This window comes from Podarcis gaigeae (genome assembly GCF_964106915.1).
Source record: "Podarcis gaigeae genome assembly, chromosome: 10".
In the NCBI taxonomy this organism is placed as follows: domain Eukaryota; kingdom Metazoa; phylum Chordata; class Lepidosauria; order Squamata; family Lacertidae; genus Podarcis; species Podarcis gaigeae.
The window spans coordinates 51,546,692-51,571,808 of NC_139686.1; the positions used below are offsets into that span (position 1 = coordinate 51,546,692).

General features: G+C 42.1%; 2 protein-coding genes and 1 long non-coding RNA gene across 5 annotated transcripts in view; 1 reads left to right on the forward strand and 2 right to left on the reverse strand.

The window, feature by feature from the left end:
- The window catches only part of LOC310825745, an 835,366-nt gene that overhangs the window by 625,507 nt on the left and 184,742 nt on the right, over positions 1-25,117 (reverse strand). The window lies entirely within an intron of this gene.
- IMMP2L (inner mitochondrial membrane peptidase subunit 2) overlaps positions 1-25,117 on the reverse strand; it is a 456,796-nt gene that overhangs the window by 244,485 nt on the left and 187,194 nt on the right. The window lies entirely within an intron of this gene.
- Positions 10,145-25,117, forward strand: part of LRRN3 (leucine rich repeat neuronal 3) — a 45,122-nt gene continuing 30,149 nt past the window's right edge. For both annotated transcript variants that reach the window (XM_083699633.1, XM_083699632.1), the window contains exon 1: positions 10,145-10,574. The gene's annotated coding sequence lies outside the window, so the exon portion shown is untranslated. The remainder of the gene's footprint in view (positions 10,575-25,117) is intronic.

Sequence of the window (25,117 nt, forward strand, 5' to 3'; positions counted from 1 at the left end):
TGGTCTGAATATACATCCTGGGTTATATTAGAATTTGAGAAATATTTTGAAAACAAATAGCTTAGATGGTAGAGCATGTGACTCTTTAGCTCAGGGTTGGTTTGAGCCCCACATTGGGCAAAAAGATTCCTGTATCGGAGTAGGTTGGACTAGATGACCCTTTCAACTATACAAATCTACTATTCTACTAAATCTGAATGTACCTATAACTTCCCCAGATTAACAGAACTAACAAGCTGACTGAGCCTACCATAATGTTCAGTAAAAGAGAAGGCTATATATAATAAGCATGTTTCGCTGTTTCACCTTTTGTCACTTTTGAGTCCTGCTGTTATATTTTAGGAAATTAAATGCCCGGAAAGTTGAAGGAACATAAACTGGGTTATGTTTTCATTTAGCTCTTTATTGAGAATGCTGCAAAACAAAAACAAAAACAAAAAAACCCTTACATTTTCTGCATGGGCCACCCTATGATTATTTCTAGGACTGAATTCCTGGTCTGGAGAAAGGACTTTTCCACATACCACTGTAAACAAGGGGCAAGTTGTGCATTTCAGTATTTGTACTAGGTGTTTTTACAGCCTTTCTATTATGCATCTAAATAATTTTGATGCCTTCCAACTTTATTTCATATACATATTGTATCCTCGAGGAAAACAGTAAAAAAAAAAACCTTTTTACTTTATTAGACGTTTTTACTTCACTGTAGTGCAGCTTTCTTTATTTTCCCATTTTTCTTTCCTTCAAGCTTCCTATTTCACCATTAAGGGTTTTAGCACTGGCCAATAGCAAATGAATTTAGTGAAGCCTTTGCACTTGAATTGCTGACTATAAACACAATGGAAGACAAATTTGCATTAAATGTAGAAATGTTGTTGGGGATTTATGGTCTTGAAATATATTTAGCAATCAGGAAATTTAAAACACACACATACAAAGACCACAAAGACCTGGGAGTACTCCTGAGTGGACATGGATAGGATTGTGCTGTAAGACACATAATATGCTAAAATTCATAGGTAGTATTTTAAATGTGTGAATATGCGTGATGTGAAGCATATTGACTCTGCTCTTCAGCCAAAAAGGGATCCCAGAGTGGTTTCCAAATATGAGTAATGAGACAGTTCCTGCCCCCGCCCCAGGCAGAAGTCTAAAAGCCACTGAACAAAAGGAAAAGGAAATGAGAGGAGGGGGAAACAAACGAACTCCAGCAGTAGTCTTTATAATAAAGTTCTTATAACACCCAGCTGGAATGATAATGGTTCAAGGAAAGGAGTTCCTGGTCTCTCTCTGCAGCCAATGGAATGGCACTGCTGCCAGGTTGGGAGAAAAAGAAAACTAACATACTTTTAAAAAGAAATCAAGGTTTGTGTGTTTGTGTGTCCTCTTAAGGAAAGTAAAGGAGGGTTGTTATAGTCTTATAATAATAAAATTTAATAACTGGTGAAGAAACACTTTGTGTTTCTACATCAGTCCCAGAGGATTTGTTTTCTACTTTTGAAGCTGGGGAGGCTGTAGCATTTTCAATATGTTTCATTTCTCCAACAGCATTTACCCTAGCTTCTGTCTGTCAGGAATCACCTCAATCTTTAGTTTTCTTTTAAGAGCGACTTTGCATGCTCTTTGGCAAGAATTCTAACTTGAGCGCAACTGAGTAATCATCATAACCATATGCAAAAACGTGCTGAAGACATTTGCCCACTTGTTCTTGTGCTGCTTCTTCCTGCCATTTATGAACTTCGCATCCTCTTGACAAACTACTTCAGGGATAGGCAATCAGCATCCCTCTAGATGTTGTTGTACTCCATTCCCATCATTCCTGGGTCAGGCTGATGGGAACGGGAGTCCAAAAAAACATCTGGAAGGTCACACGTTCCCCACCCAAAGCCTACTTTCAGCAATTTCTCTTCAGCATATTTCAATTTAACTTCTTCCATCAGCTCAAAAAGCCAAAATGCCACATGACCTTTTAGAAAAACAAGTACCGTATTTTTCGCCCTATAGGACGCACTTTTCCCCCTCCAAAAAATGAAGGGGAAATGTGTGTGCGTCCTATGGGGCGAATGCAGGCTTTTGCTAAAGCCTGGAGAGCAAGAGGGGTCGGTGCGCACCGACCCCTCTCGCTCTCCAGGCTTCAGGAGAGCCGCAGCGCCAGCCCCACAAGGTCGGGGAACAGCGGGGAGGCGGAACGCCGCCATCCCGCTGTCTCCCGATGTTGTTTGGAGGCTGACGGTGGGGAGACGCGAGCCCCACAAGCTCCGGGGACAGCTGGGAGGCGCAGCGCGTCTTCCCGCTGGCCCCGGACCTGGTCTGCAGGCTGGCGGCGGGGAGAAGAGCGCTTCTCCCCGCCGCCTGCCCCGCAAGCTCCGGGAACAGCTGGGAGGCGCAGCACGTCTTCTCGCTGTCCCCGGACCTGGTCTGCAGGCAGGCGGCGGGGAGAAGAGCGCTTCTCTCCGCTGCAGGCCCCACAAGCGCCTGGGGGGGAAATAATTTTTTTTTCTTTATTTCCCCCCAAAAAAACTTGGTGCGTCCTATGGGCCGGTGCGTCCTATGGGGCGAAAAATACGGTAAGTAAATCAATACCAAATAACCTGCCAAACTTCTGAAACTGGGATTGCTGTCCAAAGCAGTTTGTGCTATAGTACAGATATCTATCATATTCAAAACGACAACAATGAAACTATTAACTCACTGGTCATCTCCAAGCTCCTAGGATAGGCCGGGTGCTGGTGTTGATGGTAAGCAGTCCTGCTTACAATGGTTTCCTTGAAAAAGAGGTGAGTTAATATCCTTTTCAAACATAATGACAGCTGATGACCCATAAATATTAATCAAGTCAAGTCAAGTGTTTTAGAACTTCTCTATGTTGGAGGCGTCAGCAACTGGTCCCTGATGAGTTCTGTACTCAAGCTGCCAAAGCTTGATTGATGAGAGACGCTAATATTGTTTTATGGATGAGATGAATCTGAGATAGTTTGATGCAAGCACACAATTGGGTCTTGGACTTCTTATTTATATATTTATTTGAACCTTTGTCTCCTGGGTCTTAGTCCAACACTCTAACCACTACACCACACCAGCTCACCTTCAATTTTTGGTTGTTGTTGTTTAGTCGTTTAGTCGTGTCTGACTCTTCGTGACCCCATGGAACAGAGCACACCAGGCACTCCTATCTTCCACTGCCTCCCGCAGTTTGGTCAGACTCATGTTTGTAGCTTCCAGAACACTGTCCAACCATCTCGTCCTCTGTTGTCCCCTTCTCCTTGTGCCCTCCATCTTTCCCAACATTAGGGTCTTTTCCAGGGAGTCTTCTCTTCTCATGAGGTGGCCAAAGTACTGGAGCCTCAGCTTCAGGATCTGTCCTTCCAGTGAGCACTCAGGGCTGATTTCCTTAAGAATGGATAGGTTTGATCTTCTTGTAGTCCATGGGACTCTCAAGAGTTTCCTCCAGCACCATAATTCAAAAGCATCAATTCTTCGGCGATCAGCCTTCTTTATGGTCCAGCTCTCACTTCCATACATCACTACTGGGAAAACCATAGCTTTAACTATACGGACCTTTGTTGGCAAGGTGATGTCTCTGCTTTTTAAGATGCTGTCTAGGTTTGCCATCGCCTTTCTCCCAAGGAGCAGGCGTCTTTTAATTTCATGACTGCTGTCACCATCTTCAGTGATCATGGAGCCCAAGAAAGTAAAATCTCTCACTGCCTCCATTTCTTCCCCTTCTATTTGCCAGGAGGTGATGGGCCCAGTGGCCATAATCTTCGTTTTTTTGATGTTGAGCTTCAGACCATATTTTGGGCTCTCCTCTTTCACCCTCATTAAAAGCTTCTTTAATTCCTCTTCACTTTCTGCCATCAAGGTTGTATCATCTGCATATCTGAGGTTGTTGATATTTCTTCTGGCGATCTTAATTCCGGCTTGGGATTCATCCAGCCCAGCCTTTCGCATGATGAATTCTGCATATAAGTTAAATAAGCAGGGAGACAATATACAGCCTTGCTGTACTCCTTTCCCAATTTTGTTTTTTTTTTTTATAATAATTTTTATTAAGGTTTTCCAAATTAAAACAAATCAAAGCAAATTAAATCCAATCTATAAACTTTTTGCCAATAACTAGGACTTCCCCTCCCTACCCTCTCTTGTGTTCCAAATCTTCCAAATAAGCAATTAAATTCAACAAGTTCTTATCCCCAAATTACACTCATCATCAATAACCCAATTTATCCAAATTCCCATCCCCTAAGATCGATCTATACCCTTCCACGAGTTTCCCCCTTTCAAACATAGTACAGATGGAAATAAGATAAATATGAATAGTAATTTTACAACCTTTGGATTCCAATTTTCCCTCCCCTCTTTCCCCTTTGCGTTTCACCTATCCCTCCACTTCTAATATCTTCCTGGAGTTCCCACATTACACTATGTCCCTCAGGTTCTTTGCCAGTCTTTAATTACGGATGTCCAATCGTAGAAGGAGTCTATCAATTAAGGGCCCATTTCTTCTATCCAGGTTTTTATATCCAGGAGTAAAAACTCCAATTTTGTATCCATAAGCTTGTCAAACCTGAATATCCCAAATGTTCCCCCAGCTCTGTCCAGTTCTTGTTATTTCCTTGTTCTTGTCAATCATTCTCCTCCTTTTTATTTCTCTGTTCTCCCACAGAAATGTTCTTTTTCCAAAAGTTTCTAGTGTCTCTGCAGAGGCTTGTTATTCATGGAGCAAAGCATTGCATCATGTTCCTTTCATTTTCCAACAAATAGTTCCATTGTTTCCTGTAGTGTGTAGACCTCTGTAGACAAAATAATGTTCCATTCCTGCAGTTTCCCAGGAGATTAAAAGTTCCATTCAACTGTTCAAGTTTCCTGTGAAAAACACATGCAATATCCCTCGACTCCTCTAGGTGGATTGCAGTAGCAAAGTTCCCTTCCAGAATCACATCCACCAGACCAAATAGCTTGTTGACCAATATTTAAAACAGTTTATATTCAATTTATAACAAATATAACCGGCAAAGTCCTCATAACAAAATCTCTATTTTAATCTTCCTTTTTGACAGCTCTTTGACAGCTGTCAAAACCTCCATCGCTTTTCTCCAGGCAGTTTCACGAATCGCTCCAGGGATTCCGGGGGGGGGGGTTTGCTTTTTTAAAAAACAATTCCACTTTTCTCCTCCAGCTCAATCTTATAATTTTCCCTCGCGAAGTTGCTGATTCGGCAAGATAAGGTTACACTCGATCTTAGTTGTCCAGTCCTTTGTTTTGGCTCTTCTACAATTTAGGGGTGGGCTGACTTCCTTTTTTCCACCTCCCCCGTTCGCTCCGAATTTTAAAAATTTATCCCCTTTTTTTTAGTCCATATTCCAATTACTCACGGGTTCTTCTTTAGAGCCGAATTTTCAATAGAAGAAGTCAGCGCTCTCCGCCGGATGGCATGCGGCTGCGCTCGGCAGGGATAGCAGAGAACTCAAAGCACCACGCTTCTCCCCGGCACCCGATCCGTAGCCTTTAAAAAGGCTCCTTCACGAGTCGGGAGAGCGCTAACGGTGCCAGCCGAGTCTCCATGTCCACGGCCTCCTCTGGCCGTGGTTTTTAAGGGTCCCCGCATCGCCGGTGCGGTAGGACCCAGCCCCTGCCAAGCCGGCTCCCTCCGGAGCTCGGAGGGAGTCCGCCATTCGGCGATGGCGCCAACCCGGAAGTCCTCCTTTCCCAATTTTGAACCAATCAGTTGTTCCATATCCAGTTCTAACTGTAGCTTCTTGTCCCACATAGAGATTTCTCAGGAGACAAATGAGGTGATCAGGCACTCCCATTTCTTTAAGAACTTGCCATAGTTTGCTGTGGTCGACACAGTCAAAGGCTTTTGCATAGTTAATGAAGCAGAAGTAGATGTCTTTCTGGAACTCTCTAGCTTTCTCCATAATCCAGCGCATGTTTGCAATTTGGCCTCTGGTTCCTCTGCCCCTTCGAAATCCAGCTTGCACTTCTGGGAGTTCTCGGTCCACATACTGCTTTAGCCTGCCTTGTAGAATTTTAAGCATAACCTTGCTAGCGTGTGAAATGAGTGCAATTGTGTGGTAGTTAGAGCATTCTTTGGCACTGCCCTTCTTGGGGATTGGGATGTAGACTGATCTTCTCCAGTCCTCTGGCCACTGCTGAGTTTTCCAAATTTGCTAGCATATTGAGTGTAGCACCTTAACAGTATCATCTTTTAAAATTTTTAATAGTTCAGCTGGAATATCATCACTTCCACTGGCCTTGTTATTAGCAGTGCTTTCTAAGGCCCATTTGACTTCACTCTCTAGGATGTCTGGTTCAAGGCCAGCAACCACACTACCTGGGATATACGAGACATCCATTTCTTTCTGGTATAGGTTCTCTGTGTATTCTTGCCACCTCTTCTTGATGTCTTTTGCTTCTGTTAGGTCCTTTCCACTTTTGTCTTTTATTATGGTAATCTTTGTACGAAATGTTCCTTTCATATCTCTAATTTTCTTGAACAGATCTCTGGGTTTCCCCATTCTATTGTTTTCCTCTATTTCTTTGCATTGCTCGTTTAAGAAGGCCTTCTTGTCTCTCCTTGCTATTTTTTGGAAATCTGCATTCAATTTCCTGTATCTTTCACTATCTCCCTCGCATTTTGCTTGCCTTCTCTCCCCCGCTATTTGTAAGGCCTTGTTGGACAGCCACTTTGCTTTCGTGCAAATTTCCTTTTCATTGGGATGGTTTTAGTTGCTGCCTCCTGTATAATGTTACGAGCCTCCATCCATAGTTCTTCAGGCACTCTGTCCACCAAATCTAAATCCTTAAACCTGTTCCTCACTTCCACTGTGTATTCATAAGGGATTTGACTTAGATTGTATCTTACCGGCCCAGTGGTTTTTCCTACTTTCTTCAGTTTAAGCTTGAATTTTGCTATAAGAAGCTGATGATCTGAGCCACAGTCAGCTCCAGGTCTTGTTTTTGCTGACTGTATAGAGCTTCTCCATCTTTGGCTGCAGAGAATATAATCAATCTGATTTCGATGCTGCCCATCTGGTGATGTCCATGTGTAGAGTCGTCTTTTGTGTTGTTGGAAAAGAGTGTTTGTGATGACCAGCTTGTTCTCTTGGCAGAACTCTATTAGCCTTTGCCCTGCTTCGTTTTGAACTTCAAGGCCAAACTTGCCAGTTGTTCCTTTTATCTCTTGACTCCCTACTTTAGCATTCCAATCCCCTATAATGAGAAGAACATCCTTCTTTGGTGGGATTTTTGCTCTTAGAATTAGCTCTTCCATTGCTTTGCTTTTGATGATGACCAAACCTCCAGAAGACCTCACTCAGCGCTTCAATTATATGTCTAAATACAAACTCAAACCTACATATCTCTCTCTCTCTCTCTCTCTCTCTATATATATATATATATATATATACACCCAGTTTAATAGAATACCCTGCTATTTCAAAACTACAAATCATCATAGTGAAATCAACAGGAAAAGGACCTCTAGTGAAGCTTAATCATCATAATTGTCTCAGTTATAAAAATGATTTTGCTTTGCAAGCATTCTGGGACATTGTTAAAGCATCCTTGAAAAATAATCCAACTGAAAATTAAAACATTTATCAGCTATGAATAAAGTATATTATTTAAATATTGCTTAGAATTGTTGTGGAGTATACCTGTAATTCATCAACCAAGTGCTTTAAAATGTTAGATTACAGCACCTTACTCCCCTTATGAGAGTGTACTTGAATTGGTTTGATTAGTTACACCTCCAATTATACAGTCCATAGCAATCAACCAAAATGAACCACTTATGTAGTTACTTAATAAGTGCACAACCTGAAATTCCTCTCCCAATCTCCCCACACTCCCATCAAAAATACTGCATACTATATCTAACTTAGGATACTAGCATGTACAGGTGTAAAGTTTGTGTGATCTAGTAAATGCTGCCCGCATGCAAGAAAAGTTCTTCAGAGGCCCAGCATCTTCTGTTGAACACACATAATTCCTGCCTGTCTTGCTTCCCCATTTACTTCAACAGAACAGCTCCCTTTGAGCATCCAAAGCCATATCCTTCATTCAAGTGTGTTGAAAGACCTAAGCAAGCAGAGGGAATTTCAGTGTTCACCACGGAGACAACCTCTGGCAGTGAAACACTACATCAGCATCAATGCCAATATGATTTTCAAATGCCTGCTTTAAGAAAACTCTTAAGACTGCAAGCCTATACTTGTAGAGAGAAAGCTCCATGGAACACAGTGGAACTTACTTTTGAGTAAACATGCTCAGAATTAAGGGAAGGCCCATAGATAGCTCAGTGGAACCACTCTACTCTCCAGGTAGAGGTTGGAAAGACTCCTGTCTGAAACTCTGGCAGGCCTCAGCCAATCAGTGTAGCCCAGGGTTTCCCCAGCAGCTTTTGGATTACAACTCCCAACATCCATAGCTAGCAGAAGCAGTGGTCAGGGGCAGTGGCGGAGGAAAGGGGGGCAGGGTGAGTGCACCGCCCCGGCACCATTGCGGAGGGGGATACCACTGCAGCTGCTCCCCCGGACATGCGCCGCACACCCCTCACCGCATCAGGCACCACGCCCCTGGGACACGCGCTAGTCACACCCCCGTCTGCTCTCCCCCCACGGTGCCAGAGCATGCAGCTTCGCCAGTGGTCAGGGATGATGGGAGTTGCAGTCCAAAAACAGCTGGAGACCCAAGTTTGGGAAACCCGGTGTAGCCAATACTGACAGAGATGAGCCAATAGTCTAGCTTGGTATAATACAGCTTTCTCTGAATTATCCTGTTAAACAGGGTTCTTTTCTTTTAGGGGGGAGAAATGAATGACATAATTCAGAAAGCAACACATGATTGCTTATATTTAATACTAATGATTTAGAAAGGCAATACAAGAGATATGAGCACCTAGATAATGATCTTAGATAATATTTTAACAGCTCAAAACCACCAGTTCGAACTGTGAAACATTGACTAGCCACCTTAAAAAATTTCCAGTGAAGTCAGACTGTAACACCCTGCAGCGCTAGTAAAACTGTACAACAATACAGCACTGGAACTATGGCATCTTACTGAAGCAGCAGCTTTTTATATTTAAATGTGTGTTTGTTACGTGCAAAAACAAGAAGTAGCTTACAGTATTTTACCATTAATTTCATTTAAAAGGTCATTGCTTGCAGTCACTGAAAATTCCTAATGTTGTTATTACATATGGCTGTCCAAGACATGCTGAGGAAAACACAGGAGAAGTTTTATTTTATTCCACTAGAGGGTGGCCTCCCAAAAGCTGGGCTATATCCGTGAATGTGTACAGTAAATCCAACCCTTTCTCAGATTTGACCTGTTGATTACCAAAACTTCTTGGGGAACTTGCAAGCAATATTTTGCAATCCGACTATTTTTAGAAGTAACCCAATGCAGATTTGTATTTTGCACTAAGAATATATCTTTAGAGCCCGTCCTATATTTCTGCAATTTTTCAGACTAGGTTTCTGATAGGTTACTTTGCCTAGAAATGGAGAAAAAGCATGAAACAAACTAAAGAAGAAGAAAAATCGCCCAAAAAACCCCCAGCTGATTTACAGCTATCCAATGAACTGTACACATAACGAGGAGAAACAAAACTCGCCATTTCTGTGGGTACCTATCTGCTTACTAATTCTGCCGATTCTCTGGCTGCTTGCTTAGTGACTCCATATTTGGAAATGAGCAAAGATGGATTTGGCTGCCAGTCAGTACGAAGCAAAAACCTAGGCATTAAAAGGGGGGTGGAACATATGGAAGCTGCAATACAGTGCAAGGTGTTGCAAGTAAATCACAACTCTGCAAAAAAAAAAGAGAGAAAGAGGAATGCTTTTTCATTTATTAATGAGCTTGTATAGCCTGAGAAGGGATTTACCAGTACCTAGTTTGGATCATGCTCTTTGAACGCTCTCTCGGTCCTTGCCCTAAACCCATTACATACAGCCCAGCGCATCCAATCATGCCTCTTCCTTTGGTGTCTGGGAAAAGAATGCCGAGAAGTCAAGAATGGTTCTCTTCCCACGCTTATTTGTACCCTAAGCAGCAATGTCATCTAACAGACAGGTTGCCTCCACCAACCAGACCCCAGCAGCTACGTCTTGGCACTCTCCGGCTATTGGCTGCTCTCTGGGGAGTGGAGGGTATTCAGTTATTAATGACCGCTGAGCAGGCAGCACCATGTCAGTGTGACAACTGATCGGGTGAACGATGCACCAGTAACCACCATGGAAACAAGGAGGAGGAGGAAGAAAAGCTAGCGAGCATCTCTCTTTTCTCCCCTCCTCTCTCTCTCTCTCCTCCTCCCCCTCCAGCATTGGATTGTGAGCTTCCGACAGCCAGCGACACAGAGCTCTCTGCTCAAAGTAAAAGGATCTGAGCCTGCTGCACGGAGATTTCCCTCCTATTACAGGATCTATAGAGACAACCATCGCCTGCCCTATCTCTGCGTGCCCAGACCCGTCTCCTCAGCATCACACCAGCGGTATGTGGTCACCTGAACTAACGGATTCAAATATGCAGGAGGCGTCCAGGACTGAAACTACTCTTTTTGCAAGGTAAGTGCCTTCTTTATCGGAAGTTGTGGGGGGGTTTTTTGGATGCTGTTTACTATATATGCATTTCTTCTCTGCTTTAGTTGAAACCCTTTATAGACTTTCTTCCCCTCCCTCCTCCACATTTTACTCTTTCAGAGAGAAATACAAAGGAACCCCTGTGTGCTCCGAGAGTCTCACCACCTTCACCAAATCCTCATTAATCTAAAACATTTTTATTTATTTTTTATTTTTTGCAGGACACTCACTCAGATGGGTGTTTTACTCAGCTAAAACAAAAATGAAAAAAGCAGTATGTATAATCCGATTCTCGGGGTTTTCAGTGCAAAAAATAAAACAGCACACTTCCTCTGTGTTTGGGAGCCAATTACATGAGACGCCGGGCTGCCTTTTTAACCTGCTTCCAATAGCTGGATTACAGCAAAATGCCACTATATGTCACATTGGGAGCTAAAAGCCACCGAGCAAGAAGGCTGAATGAGAATATCGCAAACAGTTATTGAATTTCTGCCAGACTACATTTTAAGGACTGTGGCAAATGACTTATGCATGCACGCAAACACACACACACACACACACACACACACAACCCTGACAGTCAGAAAGGCCAGTAGGGAATGTCTGTTGCAGCTGGAACTGACATATGCAAGGTAAAAAGGACAGCATTAACCAGAAGAGGTCTAAGCTTCTGTGGTCATTCAAAGGATCACAACACAATGCCAGCAAGTGCATTTTTCACTGGAGAACACTGTGAGTTCTGACCCTTTATCATATACCCTGTGCTGTTCCCCCCTGCCCCACAGAAAAGCTCAGAAGTGTTTTCTTTCAAAAGGGGGTGGGGGGAAACCTTGGTTTCTAATAGTTCTGCCCCGTTTTGACCAGCATTGCCATTTGGAATCAGCAAAACGGTCTGCTTGAGAATAAAGGCAGAAGACAACCTACCTATAAAGTAGGTAATGGAAACTGACTTGTCAGGCTAGCCTGTGTGTGTATGTAAAATAGAGAGAGAAGGAGAGATTAATATATCTAATGTAAGCAAACACTTGCTACATCCCTTAACATAATACAGCCATTAAAGTACAACAGCAGAAATATTATTATTATTATTATTATTATTATTATTATTATTATTATTATTATTAGGTTCCCATTAATATATCTGTTAAGAGGTATCACTTCACAATGAGGGAAAGAAAAATGGCAAATGACAGCAGCTGAATAATATGATAAAAATAGTTTTTAAAAAATTATTTGTTATAGACCTTATACAGTTTGTGGACACGTTTTGAAACCAACTGAGGAGCCACATATCTCCTCAAATGGATCCCTCCTCTGCTCTCCTTCCCATGTAAAACACCGGAGGGAACTTCTTCTCCCATCCCCATCCCCCTTCCCATTGCCAAAGCAGCTATTTTCCTGGACAACTCCAACCCAAAAGTTAATCTTGGTTCTGCAGTGTAAGGGGGGGAAAGAAACCCAGCAGAAACGACAAGTCATCTTCTCCCTACCTGTCACTTTCTCATAAATATGTCAGGAAGTGGGGAGCTTAACAGTATGTTTGGCGAGAAGTCGATTAATTCAGTTGACCTTTCTAAATGATGGCAATAAAGCAGCCCCGGCAATATGCCACCACATTTGATTGTCCCTCAGATAATGAATGAGTTTTAAGGCAGCGTTCCTTTCCCTTTTCAGGCTAGGGAAGGTGGTGATGCATTTGCTCCTGTTACTGGCAAGCTTGCTTGTCATTCTTCAGAAGCTGCATAAAACCCAGCGGCTTGCGTGTGTGTGTGTGTGTGTGTGTGTTTTCTTTTTAAAAGAACCCTTGAGCCTGATTCATCACCCAGAAGCAAACAACCATTGCATGAAATCTACCTTGGCGAGCACATTTTCTCTCTTTCAAGGAGAGCTGCAACCCTCCTGCTTTCAGCTCATGCAAATATGTTACACTGCAGTAATGAAATAAATCATACTGCATCTTTGGTGATGTATTTAGTGCAAGGCTTGAATGGAAGCAGGGTCAAGGGGAGTGGGGGGTGAAGGCACACACCCGATACGTACTCAGGACTTTTGTGGCTCATTTTTATGTAGTCAATAACATTCCAAGCTGCCTTTGGTCATTTTACGTCTAGGCTACCTTGTTCCACATAGCAGTGGTGTAGAAATAGGCAAATGGTGTGCTAGTATGCCGTAGAGCTTGTCAAAATGCCATGTTTGTGAATATCACCCCTGCAAAAAAGAGCAAGGAGTCACACTCATGCATGTCCAAAGAACAATCAAGGTAGTTTTAGCCATGGCTATATACCAATGTTACAGGTGATCCTGTCTTGAACATGCTGCAAACCCTGTTGGAATAATGGGATAATATAGATAATGTTAAAGGACGATTACTTGCCTGCAAGCCTGTGAGTTTTAATCCCCCTCCCCCCGAGAGTTGGTAGTGATATCAGTACATTTGGAATAACCAGGTACATGTGGCTTGGAGAGGTATCTGTTTATTAAATTGCAGCCTATACAAACACACTAGGTAGGTAAGTGCCCATTAATACCTCTCCTAGATGAAGCAGTGTACCACGCCAAAATTCTCTATTGCAAAGATTAAAAAGATGATGCTCGTTGTTGAGATATGTATGAAATTTATGCTGGAGCTGTTAACTGAGGTGAGCTTGTCAAAATGCTGTGTTCATGAATATCACCCCTGCAAGGAGGAAGAGAGGGAGTGCTACTGGTTCATGCCAGCAAATCACTCATTTTTCATCAGGCATATGGACGTAACCCAATCTTTGGACTTGAATTATAGTCAATTACAGACCTACATGCTTTCCCCCAAACAGCTCCTGACTAATACATAGTAGTAAACATCTGTTGCCACAGTCAGAAAGGCTGCTGCAACTTTTGGACAGAGTATGCACATACAAGCTCATTCAATAGCTAACCTTTAGTGCAAACTCTTGTGAGAGAAGAAGATAAGACAAGCTTGTGTTTAAAAAAAAGCAAAAGTAATATTATCCAAAAAGTGGCAACTGATAAACCCTATGGTTTTCCTTTCCGGCATCATAAAAAAATACAGTTTAGGCAAGTTAAGCAGCAATTTTGGGAATTCTTAATGGCAGTTTCTGGTGTTGAAAAACAGATAAAAAACTTTTTACCCCACTGTCAGAAGCAGATTGTTTGCAAACCAAACTTCTAAAATGTGACAAGAAAAAACTGGCACAATTTATAAAGTGTTTTGCACAAACATGTTCAAAAAGAGAGAGCTTGTAAGAGACATTTAAATATGTTGGAACAATAATATTAATCTAATAGTATAACTTAATGAAAACCAGAACTAACTCAAGGTAATACAGAATGCAATCACCCTAGCTGAGGAGAAATCACAGTAACACAGAAAAGTTCAATTATAGCAAGGTCAAATTCATCTTGAAAAGAGGAAATGCTGGCCTGTGCAATTTGAAAAAGTAATCTGATATGTTTATACTGATTAGAGATCAGAACTGCTTTTTGTAAGGTATGGCCAATGAGAAAACATCATTTATGCCATTCTTTGTCTGCAGCTGATGCATTAGTCAACAGATGGATGATTTTCCTCCTCCTTTCTGGATTACACTAGGTGTTGCTCTAGACATTGAGAACATAGAAACATGATCTCAGTCGTGGTGTAGTACAAACCAGAGTTATCTACCAAGTCCCATCAGACCTTAGCCAGTGCCATATTGGAGTGATTTAGAATAGTTTCCTCATTCCCTGGAGAGAATTTCTAGGCCTTTTCAGGTTGGCACACAATCAGCAACCACTCTGCCAGTTACAAAATAAGACGAACAAAGCTCCATCTGTGTCTAGTAGCAACCTCCTTGAAACCTTAGCTAACTAGGATTTGAATGCTCTGACATCTTTTCCCAACAAACATGCACACTATAATCCCATTTATTATAGGAAACTATAAGAAATAGCAAGAGCAGTAAACGTGTTTGTAGGCTGTCCCACAGCAGACTGCAAGTAGATGCTTAGATAATTAAAACGTTCCACCTTAAAAAAAAAACCCTTCAAAGAGAAAAGTAGTCATCAAGGAAAAGGACTCTAGCAGAGCCTTCTTCCTGACACGCCACTTTTCTATGGGTGGCTATATTTTTTTTGTTTGATCTAGACTAACACTATATCACATGAGCACTCAATTTAGAACACTGTAGCCCAGCGGCAGATTTGCCATCTCCCCCCAAATGTAACCATATTCATATAATTGCACACCTTTACATTTGCAATGTCTCTTTCTCCATCTACACAGAGGTGCTTCTTTCCATACTCTGTGGTACATACCACCACACAGTGTTGGTTCTAGGTTTCAGAAGGCCCTTGGGCAAAGTGTTCTTGGTGGGACCCCTTCCTCCGGGTGACCCCTACCTCTTCTTCCTTACATGAGTGGACCCACCTGAGTGGGATTGGCAGCAGTCCCTCAGCTGGCACAGGAGCCTTGGCAAGCAACTGGTAATGGCAGCTTCGGGTGCTTGCCTGGATCAGACACATGCATGATAACCAACTGTGGCCCACCTAGACCCCTATCCCTCTATGTCAGGGTTTCCCAAACTTGGGTCTCCAGCTGTTGTTGGACTACAACTCCCATCATCCCTAGCCAGCAGGACCAGTGGTTAGGGATGATGGGAATTGTAGACCCAAAGCAGCTGGAGACCCAAGTTTGGGAAACACTACTCTACATAGACAGGTTATGTGTGCATTCTCCATAAGGTGTAGTGACTGTTGTTATGCATATTATTGTCATTGTTATTATTTATTAAAATTCTGTACCACCCGTCATCTGAAGATCACATGGTGGTTTACAAGATAAAAGCACAAAATGAATACAATAATAATGAACAAAAATAATGCACACCCACCCCAAAGTTTAAAAGGCTTTAAAAGGGGTTGTTTTTTTAATTAGCCAAAGGCCTGCTTATAGAGAAAAGTTTTCACCTGCCGCCTAAGGAGATACAGTATAATGAAGGTACCAGGTGAGCCTCCCTGGGGAGAGCATTCCGCAAGCCAAGAGCCACCACAGAAAAGGCCCATTCTCGTCTTGTGTTGCTGTCCTCAAGATTTCTTTAGGAGAACACACTCTAAGAAGGACCTCGGATGATGATTTCAGATCCAGGTCAGTTTCTACGGGCATAGGTGGTCCTTGAGATATTGTGGTCCTGAGCTGTTTAAGGCTTTATGGGTCAAAACCAGCACTCTGAATTGGGCCCGGAAACAATTTGCCAGCCAATGCAGTTGGGCCAGGATTGGTGTCATACACTCAAACTGTCTTGCCTCACTGAACATCCTGACCACCGAAATCTGCAGAAGTTTCTGCAGTAATCTAATCTAGAGGTTACCAGAGCATACACACCAGCTGATGGCATATATATATGCTTCTTATAGGTCAGAGCCTTGGGTCCCCAGTTGTTGGTAGACTACAACTCACATCATCCCTGGCCAGCTTAGACACTGGTCAGGAATGGTGGAAGTTACAGGCTAACAGCATCTGGGAACCCAAGGCTGAAGAACACTGTGACGACCAAGGGTACGAGTCAGGGCACTCCACCTCATTAAGCAACACAATCTGTTATAAGAGTATATACCTGGTATATTGTGATGTGAAATGCTGGGGTAGTTTGAGCAAGCTGAATGAACTAAAATGCAAATGGCATGGGTGACCACCTTGAAAGATTTAACATTTGATAGAACCACCATCAAGATATAGTGTTTGAAAATCACAAGGGCTAAAGGCTCAGTTTAAATGTTTAGTGGCCTCCATGGAATTGCTTTGATCTCTCCAACAGGTCAATGACTTGGCAGGAATAGACTGTAGGTGGCAATTTATGAATGGGCACCTCAACATAAGGTCTGTCAAGTGCTACCATAGTTTGTGCCTTACAGCAGCATTGAAAGGGGGGGCATGCGATACAGCTGTGCAAATCATGGTGGCTGCACATAGAAACCACCACTCATACAATCAGTGCTTCCCCACAATCCCTGCCAAGTTGCAAGCCCCACATGGGACCACAGAACATCTGAACTGGGTCCATGACTTCCTAACCTACATGCTTCCTTGTCAAATCGTGCCTGTCTGTATTTGTGGAAACAAAAGATGCAATCCAAGAAAATCAGCATTAAAGTAAAGCAGCGACATTATGAGCAACTGTTGCTGTTCACAGAAAAGGCATAAGCCAAATTCCATTCTGGCAAAAGCCTGCTGACTTTTAGAGATTTTTTTTAAAAAATTCTCCACAGTATTTATATCAAGCTGGGTAACAGCTCAGAATAACATATCTGTGAATCTGTTACAATCATGTTAAGCGAAAAAGAAACCACTTACCAGTATCCCTTGCTGCTAAAAAATCTCTATTTAAACACTGCAATGGTTGAACAAAATGCTAAAGAGGGTGGGGGGGGGGAGCTTTTCAAAATGCCTACTATTTACTTGCATTATCCCAGGAGTCTTTACCGGGAGGCTCTTGTCATGTGAATAACTGCTGTGCAAGAAAATGCATTATAATCTACAAAACATTTTGTAAGGGGGAAAAAAGGTTAGGTTCAACCGTAGCGAGAATTCCCTGGATATCTGGCTACCTGCATTAAGGGAAAAAATGACTGTTTGCACAGTGCTGTATCTAGGGGCCTGGCAATTTTTGCAATGGCTTGCTGAATAAATTAGAGACTCACAGCATGTAACTTACATATGAACAACTACCAAAAATATCCACTGGGAATTGCTTCACTACTCCACTTAGAATTGAAAGCTACAACAGTGTAGGAAGTGTCAAAGGAAAGAAAGCAGAAATAATCCCCTTGTGTTCCCCATGCAAGAAGGCAGCAGGGGAGTGTTTGAATCAACGTCAAGGACTAAGAGAGGCTCTGCCCCACCAACACCACCTAGGAAGAGTGGAGGAAAGGGCAAAACAACAAGTTAAAATGTTTTCCCTGATAAGCATAGACCTAGTAATTGCTTCAACCCTAAACAGAGGTTGGCTCAAACTGATTGCCTCCAGCAAACCTCAGTTTGTGGAAAGTACAGATATTTAAATTATATTTTGTTTCTGCTATATACAGAACATGGTGGTCTCTCTGCTCTAAAATCTCTCTATATATTAACATCCTTGCTTTTTAAATTTCATTTTCTGCCTTAAGTTGGATGCCTTTGCGCAGGACAAGCTCAGTCCACATGTAGGTATTTGCAATAGTTAAGTGCAAGAAAAGAATGTACAGCAAATTGATACGCACGCAGCCCGATCCTATGCACGCTTACTAAGGCATAAGTGAGAAATTAAATCCCAATGAGTTCAATGAGGATAACTTGTAGGGATGATCACGGAGTGGGGAGTGGGGTCCGGAGGGAGCACCTGCACATGTGACCTTGGGGTGCGGAGCACACACACCCCTCACAGACAAAGCCACAGCTGTCTGAACACCGTGCCCTCTGTCTAACCCTTTGCGATCTCAGTAGTCTGCGGTGTCCTGTCTGTAACCTTTGTCTCTGAGACCTTTTGCCTCCTTCATCATACACTGTGCAAGGGGAAAATGACGCGGTGGAAACAGGTGCCAAAGTAACTTTGTACCACCCCACAATCTTGGGACCGGAAGATGTGTAAAGGTCACAGCCCAAAATTTATCTGCCTGGTTTGCATATTTGTGTCAATAAAAGGAGGCTCCACAGGGCTGGCCAGCAGCTCGCTTTCAGCTCACCTGCATTATCAACTCCTGCCTCACATCCATCACTTCATAACTCCCAAGCACATGTTCCTAGTGGCAGTGGCATGTTCCTAGCTGCAGCCACTCTTCATAATCCTATGCATGTTTCCTCAGAAGTATACCCCAGGAAAGTGTATGCACAGTTATGTGGGACTAAGTCCAACTGAACACAGCAGAACTTACTGCTGAGGAAACATACATGAGAATACAATGTGAATCGCCTACAAATCAAGCATGGAATCGTTCCACAAATCAGCATAACGATGATATGTCACATCCCCTTAGCAATTAACATGTGACAATTGTAATGGCATGAACCTTAAGAGAGTGTGCCTCTTCCCCAGGGCCTGGTGAAAAGTCAGCCCCAAAGTTAGTTTAAAATATTTCATTCTAAGCAGACTTTTGCTGACAGTGCCAACGGTCGGGGGTCACGCATTTTGCCAAGCATCCGTATTTCACATGGATAATTTGTGAACGTGTCTGAGATGTGTGTGGCTAATAGCAGATATCTGACAAGTCAAATCTCCAAGAGATTTTCTTCTTAACTAGATGGATCCAGTCTAGTGCTGACAGGTAGCATTGCCTGATTCACCACAGTTAATTCTCATCTACCCACAACCTAATGACCCTAAATAAAGCAGCTTCCCTCTGACAGTTCCTTTCTAGAAGAAAATGTGCCATGAAGGTGGAGGGAAGGAGAACATGCTACAGAAAAATATGTAACCTCATCTCTCCAACAACAACAACAGACCTTCCAGAGGTTCCTATTTTAGAGAGATAGTCCTAGATTTACAGAAGCCACCCCAGTTTCTGATTTGAGCCTGCAATGTCCCACTTTTCCTTAGGACATCCCTATTTTCATCAGATAAATGTTGGAGGGCATGGAGTTATCCAACCACTGAACCACCTGAAGGCAGCCCTCAATATGAAAGTATTTGTTTAATGTTTTATTATGCTTTTATCTATTATGTTTTATGTTAGAAACTGCCCAGAGTTGCTAGGGCAACCCAGTCAGATGGGTAGGGTATATTAGTTATAGTTACAGTTATAGTTAGTTAGTTATAGTTATAGTTACAGTAATAATAATTACTGTATTTCACCTATTTTCATTGGTGAAATGTTGGAGGGCATGCAACAACGGTTTAACAGAAAAAGAAGCATTCTCACTCAGACTACAAAATCTTACTCGGACTTTGTAGTCAAAGGGACAAAATGTAGGATTAAGAAAAACTAAAATAAGAGGAGGTAAGTTCTGGTACATGTAGGATCAACCCAAGAAAAACACTGTTTGTGGGTTTATGGTTTCTGCAAAGCTCAGGCAATGTGACTCAGACAACCTCACTGTTATGGAGGAAAGGGATCATTTAGCTGTTTCTCAACAATGATGTTTCCTTCGCCCTGTCCCACCACCAGCCTAACACCCCCAACCAATGTCCTATTGGCACAATTTGGTTTCTCCAGAGAACAGCCAGACAATTAAGAGGGTTCTAGCAGTCATTTGTATCTTCATCCTGCTTACCTATTGTCTAATCTAGCCTTGAGTAGGAACAAGGTGTGGAATCGCACATTATACCCCTCATTATAGTGACTGGGAGTAGGATAGGTTGGCAATATGTCAAAAATTCCCATAAAGACACAAACCAAGGGGCTTGGCCTGACATAGTGCTTGGGCTATATCTGATCTTAAGAGTCAGTCCCTATCTTGAATGCCAAGCTTAGGTGGAATTCATTATGAAGAAGAGCATAGTTTTTCAATAATAAAAAACTCTGGGAAGCTGCCAACCCTCCAGAACTGCTTGAAAAATTAACCACTGGCTTATGGAGCCACTACTCTGGACCTTGAGAACCAGGCAGGATTCATTGTTAAGATACAGAAAAGAGAAGAGAAGGAAAGAAGAAGAAAGGAGTGATTCAATTACTGTGGTGACATATGTTTGTATGATGTAACTAAAGTAAAAAGTCATTTCGATACACATACATTGCTACGTGGCGATCCTGAACAAAATTGACTTTACAGTTAGTCCCACTTATTTCAATCAAATTGGCATTGAAACAGGCATGCTGATGACTGCAGCCTATATCTGCCTTCAGGTATTGATTTGAACCACTAGGGCTTAGCTCTGGAGCTTGTTTTAAACACTAAAAGCCAAGTCCTGGGGTACTTGAAGCAATTGTGAAAACAGAGGTCACTGGAGCACATGCAGAGTGTTTTGGCTCCACAGAAACACTGTAGCCAGCTCACATTTGTAAGATACAATGGTACCTTACAGATTACAGATGCTTCAGGTTACAGACGCTTCAGGTTACAGAGTCTGCTAACCCAGAAATAGTACCTCTGGTTAAGAACTTTGCTTCAGGATGTGAACAGAAATCGTGCGGCGGTGGTGCGGTGGCAGCGGGAGGCCCCATTAGCTAAAGTGGTGCTTCAGGTTAAGAACAGTTTCAGGTTAAGAATGGACCTCCAGAACGAATTGAGTTCTTAACCCGAGGTACCACTGTATTAATGGCATGGGGTACTAGGACAAAGGACTTTATTCTATGGCCAGCTCAAACCTCAGCACCTCTCATTTAAAAATGCAAACAAATTAAGACGAATGATTTCAGCCCTGTGATTAGTCTTTTAAAGGTTAGACATTTCAGTCTAATAGGATGTTTACCTGGATACAAAGCTATGAGAGAGGGAGGGAGGCAAGTAGGCAGGTAGAGTTCATTCTACCATGGTAATTGTATATAAGCTAGCTCAATATCCAATACATCAAACATAATTCAGTCGATGTTTACTCAGAAGCAAGTCCTATTGTGTTCCATGGGGTTTACTCCAAGGAAAGTGTAACTAAGTACTGAGCTGCACAGCGCAGGAGTTTAGGACAAAAAACATTTTATCTCATAGGTTCTATAAAGGCAGGAAGGCAATTGTAGCAGTTGCCTTCTGGGATCAGGCAAAGATAAACCACTTGATCTATAGAAGGGAAGATCTGAAGACCCAGTTCCTGTCCGCGAGAAAACTAGAACAATTTCTGAAACCTTCTAAAGCTTTCTTGATGTTCATAAAGCCTTGCCTCTTCTCCATAGCCAAGCTAACTGGGGGCAAAAAGATTTAAGTCCTATACATAACACTTTTTAGAATACTATGTAAAACTCTCCTCAGGCAAATATGTCACAGAAAGTACTGCACTGCATTTTTTTCCAGCCTAGCATGCACATATTTTAAAATGACTCTTTTAAACAGTACTCACCTTTTGACATAAGAAACAGGGACTCACTTCCCTTTCTTCATCTGCTCATTGATTAAAAGGTACATTCAGGAATCAGGAACCATGTCTATAATTATTATTATTTTTCTGTCTTACTCTAACAGTTTTGTGATTCAAGGACTTGAGGATAAGAAAGAAACATGGACACAGTATATTAGGTTAATGGGCTATGAAAGGCCACAACATTATTGATTACAGCATGTGAGAGGTATTGGCTTAAGCATTGGATAAAACAACAGTGAGTGACTCCATCCCCTCAGGAAGGGGTGAGTCTAACAAGGGTTAACCACCAGTAGGAGGAGCCTGTTGATGCAAATACAACTGTAAGCTCCCCTTGATGTCACAGGGGGAGCCCTAGCCACCCGCAGGGCATTGGACAGGATCCACAACTGCCAGATTCCTTTAACGGAATACCCATAAAGTGGAGGGGTAGGCGATGGCCACACCCTGCCCTCCAATACACCAACAACATATACCAATCTAAAATGCAATTTTATATCATGGTATATCATGGTATGAGAGTCAACATGATACAGCGGTTAGAGTCTTTGGACACCCAGGTTACACATTAAAATGTGAAACTCCCTGGAGCAGCTTTGACCAGGCACACTCTCTCTGCCTAACCCTACTTAGCAGGGTTGTTGTGAGGATGTAATTGGGGGAAGCCCTGTGTATCACAATGTGCTCCTTAGGAAAAGATTGGGATAAAAATTTGATGAATCAATATGTAGAATAAGGTGGGAAGGAGATCTTTATAGTTAGTCTCACAATGGAACAGGATTTGTAGTTGCTTTCTATTATGGCACCAACAATAAATATCCCTGCTTTCATTTATTTTATTGATTTCTCTTTCAACGTCAGCAACATTTTGATACGGTTCTGTGAAGAACTTTGTTATCGGGGAAATTTTATACTGCAAACAAATGCAACAACAAAATAATTAAAATACAATTCTCAGTAGCACGTCAAAAGCATCCTACCTAATTGCCAGAGTGCCCTGAGAATTGCTGTCATTTGATTCAACACCACCTTCAGTTAGCAATGGCATCACTCCCTTTGATTCTACTGCATGCAACAGGGCCCTTATTGGTCTTTATATTACATTTCTTGCTGGGAAGCTCATCACTTTGGCTTGACCCAATTTCGGCTTGCTGGATCGAAGCATAAGGACTGCTTCAGAGCTGTGGTATACCCAATAGCTATCCATCAACCAAGCACAGTGGATATGAACCCATGGGGAAACAAATAGAGTCCCTGAAGGTGGGGGTGGGGGTGGATTTCACAAGTGTTTCCTAGTAATGAACTTGGAAGGAAGAAGGAAACACTGGAATCAGCTGCCTAGGGAGACCACAAAGTATTTCTTTGAAGGTTTTAAATCACTGGGATATCAGATAGCCTATCCCAGGATTGTGAAGAGCTGGTTGATCCAGTGGTTCTGTTCTATCGTACATTTTTTGTATCACCTTTTTAGTTAGCCTTGAAGCTCATGATCCTTCACTAACACCACAGACACTACAAGGACATTTCTCCTTTTGAAGCACTTTATTCTGAAAAGTCTTTAGAAACAGAAATCTTTAAAGTAGGGATGGAGAACCTGTGGTTTTCCATTTATTTTATTTTTTAAAAATTCTACCCCCTCTTAATCATAGATCATTGGGGTATTTGAATCCTAGCCTGAGCCAAGGTATGTCACAACAGGAGCACTGCCACCATGCAAATATAGAGTAAAAGTTTAAGAAATGTGCCCCTAAATGCATGTTTGGGTTAAATGTGGGTCCAGGGGACTGAAAAGGTTAAAAATATCTATGGTAGATGACAATTCCAGAGTGGATAACAATAAAACGTAAATGAAAACATCAGCATCAATAGCATACAGTAAGGCAGAACAAAATGTTATTGGATTTTAACTGCCATCTGTCCCCACCAGCCCAGGTAACTGTCAGGAATTATGGGAATTATAGTCCAACAGGGTCACAGGTTCCCCTTCCCAGGTTTTAAATGATACTCTCTTATTCTTACAGGCTCATAACCCTGCAGAATGTAACAGGGTGTTCAGTTCCCTACCCCTGGTTTTAAAATGAGCAATATCAGAAAATTCTACCTCATCCCATACAGAAAAGTGGCAGGTACAAAGGTTAAGTTCATATGGGCTTTTCTTCTATGTTTTTCTTTACTTGGGGATTTTCACCTGCTCATATTCTTTTCCATAAGTTAAGTTAAAGGAAGCTGTTCGTATCTGACCTGCACCTGCATTAGTTTAAAGTAAATATTTTCATGCAGTCATGCTGTGGGCAAGGAATGAGAAAGCCATGCTCACTGGAAATGCCACAGCATCACACTCAGGTGAACATATGTTTGGTACTTTAATGGGTAAAGCATGGGTCAACATGATCTCACATATGGCTAAAATCTCGTTCCTTCTGTGGTGTTGCTCACAAAACCAGTTCGGCATAGAAATAATGTTTGTTGACTAGATCTGGACAATCATTGTTGCATGACTATTCTGCTATGATCATAATTTGCAACTCAAAGTACATTTTTGGTGCCACCACAAAGCTGTAGTTGTCTGCTTGGGGGTAATAAATGTGGGCTCTGAAGCACAGTAGGACTCCAGGACTAGCAATGCCCAGCTGAAGACTCTTAATCTCAGTGTTGGGGGGGTTGAGCCCTGTGTATTATTATTGTATTGCAGGGTGCTAGGCTAGATGACCCTCCATCTCTACAAGTCTGTGATTCTGTGAAAATTAAGATCTGCAGCAGTAGTTTTGTACTGCTAGAGGCTGTTTGAACACAGCAAAGGGATTGGCTCCATTCCCTTTGTCATTCCTGCTTCAACCAATCCTTTGTAAAGACAAAGCTGGGAGATTGGAGCAAAGGCATGATGATCTTTTATGCAACGGAACTAAACTTGGAACTGAAACAAAATTCTAAAGCAGAGACCTGGCCTGAGTCTGTACTTGAATCTCTACTCAGCCCCCATCTACTCTGTCCTCAATTGCCCTTCCAATTCTCTTGTAAAACAAAAACAGGATTTCATATAAAATGTCTCAATCTTCAAATCACCAGGAAATGGCATTCCAAGATGCAAAACTTTACAGGATTTGAGCAATCATCTGGTAATCAGTTTCTGGATAACTGGGTGTTGATTAAGTGGGGCTGTACTAAGTATCCACCCACTATTGTGAGAAAACAACTGTGCAAAAAGTCAGCAAATGGAAGAACCTAGTGTTAGAAAAAAAAGTATTCCTCTCAATGAAGGAGAGTTAGCTTCCTTAATATTTAATAACCTGCTAGACATGGGAATAAATCACGAGGAATTAAACACATATTTCATAATAACTACATAGGAAACCAGGAATGCACTATCTGTATTGGTAGAACTTTCATATGGTAGAATAGAAATTGAATTGTGATAGTATAAAGCCTTTACCAAATGATCTGATTTAATCTACTTTTGTTCAAATGGCTAATTTGCTAGACTACCTAGCTATTCTGTGTGCCCTTCTTTGGCAAGAATTTTTCTGGTCTTCTCTCAGGCTCTGGGTTCATGTTTCACTGCAAGCTTTCATCCTA